Genomic DNA, 16,303 nt, shown 5'->3' with positions numbered 1-16,303 from the left:
CATAAACCCGTTTCCCTTCAATTCATTCAGACATTTTCATTTTTTTAAGCCTATTGTCACTATGTCTTCTACGTGTGTATTATGTCATGATGCAAATAAGTTGGAAATTAGCTAGAAATCTAGCGTCGAGATTCTGTTGCGTAACGCATTAAATTTTTATGTCCGTGCTTTGCTGTTGCTTTTCTTTCTGTTCACAGAAACATTCAAGTGAAGCAGCTGACACACACATTTTGGAATGTGGATGCGACGTCTTGTACTGTTAAGTATGGATTCCGGTGATCGATCGACATAGCAACGTAGAATTCGTACATTTGCAATTAGGAGTTTTTTTGCTTTCTTTTTCTTGAGTTCTGAACTTACACATCTGAAATTCTAATAACTTTGTAAAGTCAATCCATTCTTCCATTGTGCTCAGCTTTCATTCTCTCTCTCACTCTCTCATCCAAGGGTTGATTTGAAACCTTTGTCGATTTCCTTAATGGAATTCATTTTAAAACCAAACACTTTGTTCATGCAAACAACAATGACGATTCAGTTCGTTCTGTTTTTTTTTTCTTCATTTTTTTTTTTGGTGAAAAAAATTATAGCGCACAGAAAAAAGGAGAATAAAACGGCGGTTTGTTTATTCCATTTTGAAAATGAAATGATGGTCTGCCTGGTTGCATCTGAATCATGGCATCGAATACATATGACCGGATTATTTTTCGAATAAATTTAAATAATTCCATGCGCGCAAGCTCGCACTCGCATTTCGTTCATTCGTTTCTTCCTTTTCTTTCGTTCGACTTTCGTTTTCCTTGTTTTGGTTCAATTCATGTGACCATTCTATATATATTTAGTTATTCTAATTACCACTATTGTGTATATTAATGGACTTGATGTGCATAAACATTCATTTAATAGAATCAAAAAGAGGCATTTTCTGTCTATATGTTGTCGTTTATATGTGAACATGATCCCCCCATGAATTTTATGTAAAGCCTAAAGTGTCACATGAAATACGCATTTCACAAAAACTGAATTGAAAAAAGTCATTTTAATCAAAATATTATTTCATTAGAGTTGTTGGCCCAAGCCTAAACACAAATACGACGGCGACGTTGACAATTCTCGACGCGCTCATGTGATGCATATATGAACTAAGCCCGTATTACATTGCAAACTTTGGTATATGTAGTTATAAACTAACAACCGAATCTGTGTAAATGGGTTCGACTGTGTTTTCAAAACGATGAATGTCGACGCAATATGTATCGCAAAAATGTAGGCTTCAACAAGTTTTGTGCCCCCGATAATGGGATATCGATTACAATAAGTACGCATAATACGAAACTAAATATCATTCAACGCATTCACTCTCACTCCCTGCTTCTCTTCCATTCCACAAACACACACATATACACAGCTCAAGCATGGCCTAACCAAAAGAATTTATCCACAGTATATTGACTATGCAAGTTTTATGTGTAGATAGAAATACAGAAAGCGAATAAATATTGGCCCCAGTTTCCGCATAAAGTGAAACTTATATCCATTTGCTTCGCTATTAATAATATGCCTAATCTTATTCGACTAAACCGAGTCGAGTTGAGTGTATGTGTTTGTGTCGATCTCATTGAATCAGTGCGTGTGCAACTTCGAAGTCACCATAGTATCTTCGAGCCGGGTTTGACATATTTGCGCCAAGACTTAAAATAAGACACAACATTTCTTGTGTGTGTGTGTGTGTATATTTGACGGTTTATGTGCGCTTTGAATACCCAAATTTACTGCGAACATTTGCGGTAATTCTCATTGGAATAAATTAATCGAAAACTCTCTTTCGGTCAAACATTTTCTATGTATTTGGTTTCACATTGTAGATTTCATGCGCTCTATTTTTCGCTTTCTTCCTCTATCCATTCCATTCATATTCGAAACGTTCTACTTCATGCGCATATTATATTACTTGTATAGGACACTCAACACAACCATTAGTAGCCCAAGATGCGACGATTCAATTTAAAAACGAATCGTATGAAAAAAGCAAACTGTTGAGAAAAAGAGAAAGAGAGAATAAAATATTCGTATGATCTAACGCTAATTTAACAATATCGTTCATTTTGCAGAGAAAAAATTTCCGCACAAAAAAAGGAAAGAAGAAAAGGGCGGAAAAAAGTGGAACCCAAGTAAAGGAATAATAATTCTTGTCAATGTCTTTGCAAAGCGTAATTCATATCAATGACGATGCCCCGAAGAAGAATATAATAAATAGACTAGAAAAAAGGAAGAAGAAAAGGACGACAACGATCCACACTTCCACACATTTTCAATATGTAACGAAATAAAAGTCGCTCGAAAACATTCCTCATTAAAAGTTTGCTTGTTCGTTTGCATTATAATTCACTACTTGTAGACACACACACACACACACACACACACACACAGTTGCTTTACATCATATAGCTCTCACTATCACTCTTTCTCTCTCACGCTGCAGAAGCTCTTGTTTGGTAAAGGGTATAGAGGAGGAAAAAAAATAAGAGTGCTTTAGCCATCGAGTAATTCATAAACGCACGATTCAATATACGAATGAACGCTTTAATTATCTATAATGACAAGAGAAAAAAAAGCGCGATTGTGCACTTGTAAAATACATCAAAATCAGGATCTATCAATGCACACTGCAATAAACTTAGACATGACAACTTTTTTCCGCTCTTCAGTACAATGTGTTTGAGTTGGTGTTTTTTTTTCTTTACTTCTTACGTCTGTTGATGCGTCTGATAGGCGCATGAAAACAACTTGTGCTGTGTGTACTGAACTGCACATCAAACACACTTTCATTGCACACTGTGCACGAAGACTTTCAAATTGAATCCAAAAGAAATTCACGTTTAATGTAGTTTTCTTCTTTTGCTCGATGATAACACACAATTTTCACGAGATGCGATGTTTTTCAAACTATGCGCGTACTGAGCGAAAATTAAGTGAAATGAAACAGGAAATTGGGTAACGTTTCACGATTCTTAGTTTCAGTGACTTAGTCATTAAAAAATGTACCCTTATTTCGAAGTCATCGAGATTTTTTCAGCATGTAAATTCCGGTAATCGCTTTCACAACTGCACCCGAACTTCATAGAAAGAAAAAAAAACCGAGGTTTTTCCTTGGATGTTGAGAAAACACTTAAAAATCAGCGAACGATGTGTTAGTTTAATATTCATTTTATTAAAATTACCATTTTTGAGGGGGACGAACTCGAACAAATTGACATATGATCACTTTCATACCGAAAACTTTTATGGATGTCGAAAGAAAAAGCAAAATGCTTCACTTAAGCTTTGCCAATAAGATTCCTTAACTAAGTGATAGTATTTTTTTTTCTCATGTGATAAGCTACGAAAAATATTCATTTCAAGCTGAATATTCTGAATGGCAAGCAAAAAATGGTTTTCATGGCTAATGATGTTCATTAACATCAAGCATTTGTGAGAGCAACCACAATTTGCAAAATCTGTGTTTTTCGGGAGTTTCGAGTGCCGTTCGCGGTGGCCCATTTTCTTGACACTCATTTTAAGATCCTATTGAATTTCTTAGCGAAAAATTACCACGATATCCATTAAAATTACATGGAATATGAGTCGTGCACCATAACCGACACCTCAACTCTCCATTGGCATTCATATGCATTACATTACATTAATTTAGTATAAGGTGCTCCGCAATGTCATAATTTTTGCATGAAAAACTATAATAAAAACACAAGGCGCACACACTCTTCACTCCATGCATAATATCTCGGGCAAAATGTGTTGATTGGCTTCGAATGGAAAATTTGTTTGGAACAAAGTTAATGGTCTTAGTTGCTACTTTGCGGGCGTTGTATCATTTGGAATATCCACATTGTTCGCAAGTCACTCGTGAAAAAGAGAGCATGAAGTCATGCGTTGATGTTGGCTTTTACGGCATTTTCGGAGAACAAATGACATATTTGAATCACTGTCAAAATCAAGTAATAGCACTGACAACACAAAAAGTCAATTCCTTTCGTACGCATTATATAATTTTGTCGAGTGGAGAAAAGAATTTGTCATGGCTTTAGCATGATCGACGTACCGTTGGAAACGTTTTAACACTGCCCCATTGCTTCATCGCCTGTATCGATCGAAGCAAACCGAAATTCTAGTTTCCTCCGTTCGCACAAACACACGCTCGTATTTAGCATTTGATGAAATTAACGACATAATATGAAGTTCCACAATTATATAAGCAGCAACTGTGTAACGAAGGCGCAAAGCATTTATTATTCAAAAATCGTTTTCATTTCATGTGTTCACCATGGCGCACACATCCCCCAGCTCCTGCATAACGGGCTCCATTCTCGAATAGCTTCACAATGACTTTTTCACCATTGTGTTTTGCTGATGAACGAGCCAGCCAGCCAGCCAGCCAGCAAGCGAGCGAAAGATGAGTAAAATACTATGCGTTTATGTATGTGTGTTCATTGTGCACAGTTCGTTTATTATGAAACTTCTAGACCTTCAGCATCGCAACCAATTTTGGATTATTTTTTAAGCTCTTCTTGAATTATTTATCACTAAATCAAGTTCAGAAGTAATCATACATGTATTCATTTTATACATATCTCAATGCACACACACACATACACAACCAGTACACGAAATTTGGGATTCGAACGAAGGATACGATTTAACGAAAATGGTTCCATCGTCAAAACCCTTTTTTTCGGTCAGTAGTGTGCCTCTGGTGTGTGGTGGCTGAAAAAGACCACAACTGTACATCGCAGCATATATATTCGCTACTTAATTGTTTTCGTTTTTCAACTTTGAATCAAAACCATGTCTCGACAACAACCGTTTCAAATCATATATGGAACAAAAAGTGAAAAGTTATATCATACGAATATTGGTATTGGTTTTGTTGTGTGTACAAATAAAACGTTAAACGTGATCCACATTTTGTCGTCATGCTTATTTATTGACAAGTTAGCGAATGGGAAACCGAATATGATGAACTATGAAGCAGTTGAATATAGCGAGAGTTAGAGTAGAGTCAGTGAGAGCGCCAAGGGAACGAGAGCGAAAAAAAGCATGAACGAAACAGTGAATTGAATCGCCAGTGCGACGCTTTAATTGAGTACAACAAAATGGAATAAATTGACGTTGATTAAAACAATAAATAAATTTAATATGACTTTTATATGATATTTTTACATAACATATCTATACACATTTATTACTATTTACAATGTATTCTCGTTATATTTGTGTGTATGTGTGTGTATGCCACACATAAAAATGCCGATATGCGATGATGGTTCTCGTTCGCCCTTTTTTTCGCGCTGCAACTTTTCGTGTTTCGCTTCATTTAATGAGCACGCTCCGTTGGCGGCAGCGACGGTGGTAGTGGTGGATGGTATTTGTGTGTAAAAATCATACGCAAGCGGAACTATGGATTCGATCGAATTCAAAATCGCGGTACATATAAAATACGGAAATTGCCATTGACGCAATAATATCGCGCGAAGTAAGAGATTTTTGTTGCTGTGTTGTTGATTGGTACACAAACAATAGCCAATGATGAACAGTGTATTTGCCTCAATATATCGCCAGTGGCCACCACTCATCACTAGGCATTGGCCAGTTTAAATCAAAATACGACATAAACCCGTTGACCAAACAGCCGAACCAATATATGCAAATTAAACACACATTCGCACATTAATTACTTCGGTGGACACACAAACATACACACGCATACAAAAATGAAGTCAATTAACCGCTTTCAATCGGCAACTGAGGAATTTGTGCTCCGCTTTTGGATTGAAACATTTGTGACTTTTCACCAAAAATGAAAAAAAAACAACAACAACAATTTCACCAATTATTTATTTAGCAATTTTCATAATTAATTGATTAATTACGTGAACAGTAAAATGTGGCTATTAATGTATCTAATTTAACCACCCTTTACAATCGTCTCTTGGCGCAGTCACACAATCCTTATATATGAAATGAATACATAATCGTGGAAGAGTTTCAATTTGAAAAATTTTATTACAAAATGGATGAGATTTTTCAAATATTCTCTTTTACTTTTTAATTCTGCGACGATACGGAATGGCACCAGTGAGTGAGAGAGTGAGAGAAAGCATTCAGCCTCAGGGAAAATCAGTCACCAACACACAAATTATGATCCAACACTTGAACAACATTGATGAAAAATTGTGGGTGCGAGATATGAATGACTCGAAGACGAAGCAAACAACTCTTCGGCTCTATGTGGCGAACGCAATGTATACAATATGCGCCTGACGCGAACATACTGAAGAGCAAAATATTTTGACGCTAATTTATTATGTTCAAATAAGTGTTAATTGCTGTTCATTCCCAGCATTTTTGGTATTACTATTCTTCGCTCCTTTTTCTTTGCTTCATTCGCATCGTTAATTTTGACGATTGAGCTACTTTCACAGTAGCTGGCGAGAGACAGAGCGAAAGCAAGCAACGAGGGAGATAGAAATAGTGAGAGTTTCGACGAAAACAAGACAAATGTTTGAAATGTGTCAAATTGAAATTTTTTGGGGAACATCTCGAACGCATTATGAATCAGTATACAACTAAAATTATGATGCACCAAACGGCACAGGATGAAAGAGGGAGCGATGCAAAGAAAAAGAATGATGAAGAGAATTCGAATTGCTTGCATCATTTAAAAAAACAATGTATTAACGCCGCAATAAATCTTCACGCCCAAAAAATGAAAAGAAACGAACAGCCACAGCAAAAGAATTCCATTTGATGATCAATCACAGAAAATGTAAAATTTAAATAGTCTCAGAATGAATGTCGGTACTCTCCCACAATTCGTTATACTTTAACCTCTATTTATCGCGACATGATCAGCCGCTGCCGGTTTTTATTCACTTCGATTGACGAAATTGGTCCATTCATTCAGATTCATCTAAAACCACTGTAACACACAGAGGGACAATCGAGCACAACAAATTTTTTTTATCGAAAATTGTTAAAGCCTAGCAAAGACTAACCGTTTGACAGATGTCACATAGTTGACATTTTTAAATGATTTTAAATGTAAATTCATGACACATTCGGTCATACATTTAAATCAAATGATATTACAAAAGGAAGCGATGAGATCTTGAAAATGAAAATATGGAACAATTCATATTTCTGGACAAGTAAAATGTTTTTGATTGACAGGCTTAAACAAAAGCGAAAGAAAAAAAGGGACCGTTTAAATTTTAGAACTGGTTTTTTGTTCTTAGCTTGGTTTTTTTTCTGAGCGAAATAATCCATAAAGGCCAAAGAAGAAAATCTGAATTTCTTATTATTACGCCCAAACCGATTAAGTTGCAAAGTGACTGGTTCATAAAAATGGGGCCGATGATTAACTATGCTAATTATTATTCATTCAATGCATACACACGTACATCAAAATCACGCTTTACTTTACTGCTCTGGTCCTATTTTTTCTACTTTCCCATCATATTTCCCTAAAATTCTGTTTATCCTGCTTATCTTTTGATCGAGCTAAAACTCATTTTTGGCCATTTGATGCCCAAAGAACTATATCGAATTGGCATAAATGAAATAAATCAAATCAGAAATTTAAATTGGTCTCTGGTTGTAAATATTTTATGGATTAAACGGAAAAAAAGTGAGCACAACACACAGTTTATTCAAACAAGTTTGCTGACACTGAATAAAGCTTCGAACGATCAAATCTAAAATTGAAACAATGATTTGATCTCAATTGTGTGTTGAGTGGTATATGGCAAAGAGCAACACAAAAATCACAATATTCACGCATCGAAAACGCTTTTTTTTTTAAATTTAAAATGTATTATTGAACGGCGTACAAACACACACTCACCCGGTGTAGAAAAAGAGTGGAAATATTCTTAAAATGCTGAAATGGTGTTTTCAGCTCAGGCATTATTTCAATAAAGTGCGCTTTTTGTGTGTTTGGTAAAACGATGCCAATATCCATTTTATACGTTTCGATATATTTTTCAACAACAACAACAAAATCACATTGAGAGAGACAGAGAAAGATAGGAAGAGAGAGAGAGAGAGAAAATCACACAAATAAACACACACAGCTCCATTGATTTCCATGGATAGTTGTTTTTTTTTTCTGTTGTTGTCATCATTTTTAAGCTCTGTACACGCGTTCGCGCTCACGCTAACTCGTTAAAAGTGCACGTATTTTCGAATTTATAGATCGATAATGATATGCGACACGAGGAAAAATCAACATACCAACGAACCGTGCACTGTTCTTAAACATATATAAAAAAACGAGCCCCATTTATATACACATGTATATATACGCATGCCGCCCAAATCACAACAGTAATGCAAAGCGACAGCAGTGTGAAGTCATCCAGATTCATTTAAATATGCATACGATGTACAGCGAGAGAGAGAGCGAGAGAGAGAGAGAGAGAGTGCGCGTACACATAGTGTAATTTCACTGTGATTGTTGTTATTTTTAAACTTGAAAGCGATTACCATAAATTATTATTGTGACCTGACCCCAGTGCCCTTGGATTCCGAGCGATGATTCCGAGGCTCCAATATGAATATCAAACCATTTCGATATCTATCTCTCACTCACTTTCTGTGTTTCGTTTTGCTGCCCTTTTCCAATGGGATTCGCTGTGTTGTTGTTGTTTTTTTTTCCAACTGCATATGTATTTTATTCAAAAGCGTTTTTTTTTCACTTTGTCAGATTCGGTTTTGGTATCAATTTTTTTGTTGGTTGGTTAGTTGGTTGGCTGCTTTGGTATTAAAGAATTCATTTACAAAAGAGCTGAAAGCGAACAATCGTTTTGATTTAAATAGGAATATAATCAGAATAAACATATGCGGACCCCATGAGTTTTTTTTTCCTTCGTTCAGCCCATATTTCACATGGTTTCAATACCAAAATCGGTTGATAACCGCATTTTATTCCCTTGCTATTGATAATGCTACAACAGCTGTCCGCTAAGAATGTTGTCAATTTGGATGTTTGTGTGTTGAATGAAAAAGAAATGTGCAGTTCAAGTGACTTTGTCATTGATTAGTCAGACCATTTTCGATGATTTAATGGATTTTTCCAAGTAAAAGACACCTAATGAGCCGCATTTCATGCGCGAGTGTCAAGCCACTCAGCCAAGTAATACATTTACATGACATATCTGCTGCTGTCGTTTCGTTTATGCACGCGTGTATTTCCCATACAACTAACTGAATTGTTCGTTGAGGTGTCATTTCTCCGTTGTCTGATAATTATTATGTTATTTAAATCTATTCGGAAAGATGTTTTGTGTGCGTGTTGATTTCTTCTCTGTGATTTTTCCTCGCTGGCACACTCATATTATATTCATTCATTCGAAATGGTACGGTAAACGAGGCACAACAAAAGATATAATCGAGAAGCGATTTCTTAAAATCTTCTTTTCTTTATCTACGATATTATCGCAATATAACACAATGAACCGAAACTGAAGGAAAGAACCGAAAAAAATACAGAAGCTGAAACTTATTCACTTTAATTTTAATTTCATTCGCTTGTACTTTTTTTTATTGATACCAAAAAAAGTGAGCAAGAGAACGAAACGAAATGATGCAAAGGGAATGGATGAGAAAAGAAAATGGTATGAACAGAAAATCGGGGAAAAATGAATTGAACCGAAATTGAACAAGCGATCACAAAGTAACAAACATTAATCTTGTTTTTTCGATTCGCTCCCTTTTGCTGCTTCATTTTCATCATGTTCAGTGCCCCCGTCACTTTACTTCATCTCTCTCTCTCTCGCTAGTTGTGCGTACTCATACGAATGAAATACTGGCATGCACGCAGTAGTATGTCCTGAGAGACCATTGAATATACGGTTACCTCGTAATCATTTTCAACGTGTATGTGTGTGTGAGATGCGTGTACCGGCAAGAGCAGAACAAAGAGTGCGAAAGAAAAAGCAAGAGAAAAAGTGAAAGATTTGAATGGTAACAATAAAAACAACACCAAGTGCTTTCAAATTGAGAGACGGTGGAATCCTCCTCCTCAATCCAATATTTATTTAATTTACTTTCTTATTGAAACCGGCTTGCTTGCTTTCTATGCCATATTTATTTATTTTTAACGAACTCATGTGCGTGTGCAAACCCACTCTCCGACTCGGTATGAGTGTGTTGCGTTGTGAGATTTTTATGTGATATTTATTGCTGCTGGTTTTTCTCTTCTTCTTGAAAATTCATTGAGTTCTTCTTCTCTTCTTTTTTTCTGCAGATTTCCTTTGGCCGTATCGTTTGCTGAGCACATACACACGAGCGTCATCTATTAAATCCAGGCGTCCAACAATTCGTCATTTGTCGGGTGGTGCATCCTGAAATTGACTCCCCGACTGAAAAATCCGTGTGAATCCAAAATATATATATACACACACATACACACTCGATCAAAAATACGAACAAGCATCGCGGATGGATAATGGCATACAGTCGGAAAATGGGGATTGAGAGCGAGAAAGAGTGGAATTCAAGCTGCCGGCACCTCTAACACGTGTCTTCAAAGCACACATAATTCAATTCAGCATCAGAGTGCTAGAGCATTTGTCATGTTAATACAATTGTTCCGGATAAAGTTACAGTTCCAACATCATGATGGTGTACCCGAAGACCGCAGCAAAAGGAACACTGGATTTTCGAAATCGTGTATCAGCGACGTGTGCAGATTCTTTCCGAAAGAAATTGAGTGAAATGAACGAGTAAGGAAGATGGGGCATGCATGCATAAGGTTTGTCGTATGCGCCAGGCCCGGTGAGACTGATTAGTGCAATGAATTACAACAACTGCACGTTACTCTATGTTTCCGATACGGAAATTCAACGAAGACGTTGAAAAATCACATTCAAATTGAGATTGATTGCATGGGATCAAGATCACAGGTGGGGACAACGATCAACTGATTCGACATACGGTTTTCTTTTTTATCCTTCAAACTTATTAAAATAGCTACGATTTCAAATACTCTTTCGTCGATGCTCATCAGTGGTGTAATCATGTCTCAAATATCGCTTTGACATTTACATGTATTCCGATATTGAGCAACTGCCAACGCCATCTGTTAGTGTAACGAAGTATAACGAAGGAATTGTTGTATTCTATGAACGCTTTGCGCAGCTTACTCTTCGAATCGCTGCGAAGCTTGTGTGCCACTAAACCAATTGCGCGAAACACTCAGATGTTCAACGTCACGCTAACAGATGGCGTTATATGTTCAATATTGATTCATTATTTGAGACATGGGTGTAATGCTTCTTTGATGCTCTCAATTTGCAAATGTTGCTTCGATATTGATCCGTTGACAATTTGCAAATAACAACCTAAAACATAGAAGAGCTCTTGCATCTAATTGGCTTCAATAATTAATGTGTTTCCTTCCAAAGAATCCTAGTTAAAGAAGAGAAAAAAATTGGCAATTACCATATTCTAAGTTCATGGATGATGCACATTTTCAGCACATGTCACTCGTATGCCACACAATTCTCCCTCTCGGCTCGCCCATTCTCAATTCTGACTTGACTACTACATAATCTCTTTTAATCCTTTCAAAGTGATAACATTTCGACCGTCACATACACGCGCGGGCGCGTATTATCAATAAGATCACAACATCGGTTGTTCGAATGTTCACTTCTAACACTCGGCTAGCACAACGTCGCACATAATATGCATGTGAATACAAATTCAACGTGAATCAATATTCATTACAAACTTTTATGAGTCAATTCAATGTTGAATGTACATTTCTAAAATGCGAGCCAGAGAAATGCATTTGATATAGCCGGGCTGTAAACGGGCGAACAAGAAGAAGAGGAAGACAGTTCATAAGCTGTTAAAATTGCTTTTTCAAAAAGCAATATTTGCTACCATATGCACATTGACGAAATAATGTCAAGCAAATGCGAATGCATCTGTTAGATGCTGGGTGTGTATGTGTATACGCGCGTCAGCCAATTCATATTCACTCGAGAATCCCGGACTACAAAAATTCCTAGCATCCTCGAAAATGCAAAAATGAAATTATGACTACGAATACAGTTGCAATCATTGTAATTCATGTGTACAAAGTTTCTGTCTTTTCACAGGCGTTGTACATACTTAGACATATATACACGCCGAGACAGAGATAGAAACAATCATTCGTTCTCTTGCTCGCATGGACTCGTAGCCAGATTAAATGTAATAATAAAAAAACACATACACATACATACAAAGGATAAACAGGAAAAGTGAAGTAACTCGAAAATGCATCGCTGCATAGCCGATAGAAAGAGTAAGCAGAGTGGGAGAGAGAAAGAACAAGAGCAGGTCACAGCGCGCAATGCGCGACACACAATGTACTACATTGGAAAATGAATCTGGATGCTGCTTTTCATCTTCTGAATTCCGGTTTGTTTACATTTGCGTTGTGGTAAACATCGTCTCGGGTGGTACTGAATGTGTTATAATTTCAAGTTTACCTGTTTAGCCGTTCTTCTCTCTATCTCTATTTCTCTCTTACACACAATTCAATGAATGCAATTTTCGTATTCATGGACGATTTTGTGTAAAGCGTCGTACCTCGGTTCAATGTAATGAAAAGCAAAACTAAAAAAACTCGAACCAAATTCGAGACACTAGCAAACATAGAGATAGATAGGGAGAGAGAGTGAAAAGGCGTCCAACCCATCAAACATCGAATTCCGAATGATGCACAGTTTCATCTTAGAGCATAGGTACACAAATATACATACACTAAAAACTGCACTTGTGCTCATCTACATCATCTACATATGTTGGGTACATCTCACTTTACCCTCCTATTATATCCACGACGGCGATTCAATAAATTGAGTTTACGTCTGGCCCATTGTACGAACATATGAAGGCAGCTGAGCAAGTGAGCGAGAGCAAGAGAGTGTAAACGCCAACAAAATCAAGAAACACAAGAACCAACAGTACAACAAAAGGTGAGATGCAAATGTAAAGTTGAGAAAAGCCGCAGTAATAGCACCACACAACCTGAGGTGTATCAAGTTTGAAAATAAAATTCTTTCTTTTTTTATTTTATCACCACCACACGTTCTTTTGTGCATGTTTATAGACAGACAGACCAATGAATGAAATAGGCAAAAAAGGGAAGAGAGTGACGAAAAAGAGAATGAAGAGAAAAAATGTGCTGTAGATATGGCGCGGACAGCACATTGAAGTCGACTTCAAAGGATGTGAGCTTTAAACAAAATTGTATTTCTTCTCCATACTTTTGTTGTTGTTTTTTTTTTGGTTTTTATATGCTTTTTTAATTTACCAGATTTGCAACCCCTTTTTTTCCGAATGTCATGATATGTCTCTCTGTCGCTTGATATTTTCAACCAAAACGAATTGAGAGTTTTATGACAGTTTTTTTAAAATATATTTATTCATATTATTCTTCTCTGGTCTCTCACTCTCTCTCTCTCTCTCTCTCTCTCTCTCTCTCTCTCTCAACAAACTGCGACTTTGAGAGCACCATCAAGGGGCGGTGCAGGGCGGTGTCATAATTTAATTTAAACAAACTTGCGTAAAAATCATATATTTCATTCACGATCCACAGCCAAGCATACACGCGTGTATGCACGGGTTCTGAAGAAGAAAAGATGAAAAAAAGGAGAGAACAATCTAGCGCATATCACATCCGGAACGATAATTTTTGTCACATGAATTGCTGCAGGTAAATGGGGGAGAAAAATTATCCGCAATTAGAGATTAATTAACACGATATTCACGTAACAAAAATACATCAACGATAAATCCTAGCCACACTAGCACAATTTTTGGTGAGGGCTTTTTTCGGTCTCATTTTGTGAATTTTATTCTCATTTTTGTAGTTTGAATAGATGCAGCTCCGATCATCGACGATATTTACCTAGTCGTATATAGACTAGGCGGTTGATTCGTACCCTTATCATTCTATCGCCCCGTGTGCATTTCATACAACTGGACGGAGAACTGATAAGGGCTCGTGTCACCAAATCCAACAAAACGATTCTACAACTTTTCTAATTAAATGGAGAAACGAGCAGCATCATAAAGATTGTTCGAGGAGAAAAATGTGAAGGATTCCTTTGCGACAGATTTCTGTTCAATTGGTTTAGCTGAGTGAGTGGAATTCCGGAAACGGGAACGAAAAATCTAGATTCGATTGACCTTGGGAGATGCAATACTACTTTTGCTCCTACAACCGTCTTACCATAACATTAGGTATTGAAACGCAGAATGATTGAAATTGGTAGAGAAATCTTTATCAAACCGACTCAAATGATATGCAGAAAATGAATGAATTTATAAATTTTAGCACGTTATTATCCGAGGCTTATTAAATAACTAGTTCCTCATTCAAACATCAAAGTTTTTATGTCGCATTCGATCCATTTTATTGTGGGTTTTAAAAAAAACTTTTCAGGAAGTTGTTTTTTTTTTCCAATGACTTATAAATCATATAAGGGAGTTTTCATTTCCATCTCTTGAACTGATGCTCAGATATGGTTGCGCGTAACGTTGAGAATAAAGCAGAGATGCAGATATGACAAGAAAGGGCAATGGGACAAATGTAACATTTCTGTTAGTTTTCTGATTTCCAAAGCGCTTCCTTTTGAAACCATTTGGTTGCAATTTATAAAGTGTGGGAATTCGCTTTTTTTTTCTTGCTATTGCAAAATCACCACAAACTATGTTAATAGACAAAAAGAATGTCAATAACACAGGGAATCATATAGATTGAATTGTGTAAAACTTTCGACAGATTTTCAGGAAAATTGAATTCGAAACAAGCAAAAAGACAATGCGGCAAGAAGTTTTGTTGTCTCCAAAAATATGGATATATTAAAAGGTAGTTTTTGGAAAAGTTTTTTTTTTTCCAAAATGGTAAAGTAGTGAAGCGCATGTTCACAATTTTTATATGCATTTATGAACAAGTGAATGAAAATCGTTTTATTTTTCTTCATTTGAGATCTCCTCTCACACACACACACACACTCACAGGTAAAGAACGAAGAAAAAAAGCACATTTATATCTGCATACATTAGCAAGAAAATAAAATAGAGAGAAGATGCTGATGCATGTATTAATATGCGTGCACTGGCGTACAATAGAAACTGGGTAAAGGGAGACAAGGTATGCCAAATGTGAAGATCTAAAATATATACATATATTTGTGTATGCTATATATAAAAAAAGAGCTGATGCAAAGGATAAAATGATATACAAATTCTTCTTTTTTTTTTTCAACGTGAGTGACATTGTATCTTGGCTTTTGTTGAAAATGAAACGCGTCGATGCTATATTGCAAATGAACCATATCCTCCGAAAATCAGGGAAAATATACACTACGCTCGCTAACTCACTAACATCAATTGCATTGTGAATGAAGAAGAAGTAGAAAATAAAAACTCTGTGCGAAAACGGAAAGAAGCGTTGAACAAAAGAAAGACGACCGATTTTAGTTTTCGCCAGAGAGAATCGGGGAAAAAATGTGTGTGTGAGGAAGAGAGAGAGATAGACGGACAAAAGATAAGAATAAAATGTTAGGTAAATGTGAGTCTCTTTCTCCTACAAGTTTGTTTGTGATATACATGGGACATAAGTGTATCAAAAACATGACTCCATGTTCAATGCATAGTTTTCAAAGCGTTTTAGAGTGCAATGATTCGTGATTTTTTTTTCTCTCTCTATCACTGGCAAAAAGCTTACATATACTACATACGCGCATAAGCTACTTTGTAATTTTCTTTTAGACTTGTTTTCGCAATTTTTTCTCTCTATCTCTCTCTCTCTCTCACTCTCACTCTCTCTGTTCGTATATTGTGTTCTATGTGTGTTCTTTTATCGACTGCGCTATCGTACTCTGTTTCATCCGCATGCATGCTTTGTAAAGAGCGAACATGAAAAAGAGTGAGAAAGAGAGATGCAAAAAAAAAGACGTGTGTTGTTTGGACGACGAGAGTTGAATTTTTCGCTGAACAAAAGCTGAAAATGGGCTGCTTGATCAAGAAGAGCCTTGTTTATTTTGTAACAGTTGAAGTACAATCAACAATAACAAATGAATTGTTCTCAGATCGATATTTCATGTGCACACGCAACTGTACCAGAACAAAAAAAAATCAGAATCCTTGTTCACAGAGTCGACAGACACACACACACACACACACACACACACACACACACAGAGAGAGAGAGAGAGAGAGAGAGAGAGAGAGAGAGAGAGAGAGA

This window comes from Sitodiplosis mosellana, unplaced genomic scaffold (genome assembly GCF_009176505.1).
Source record: "Sitodiplosis mosellana isolate CC-2019 unplaced genomic scaffold, AAFC_SMos_1.0 Smas_scaffold_6170, whole genome shotgun sequence".
Classification (NCBI taxonomy): Eukaryota; Metazoa; Arthropoda; class Insecta; order Diptera; family Cecidomyiidae; genus Sitodiplosis; species Sitodiplosis mosellana.
Note: the sequence above shows the minus strand (reverse complement) of the source record.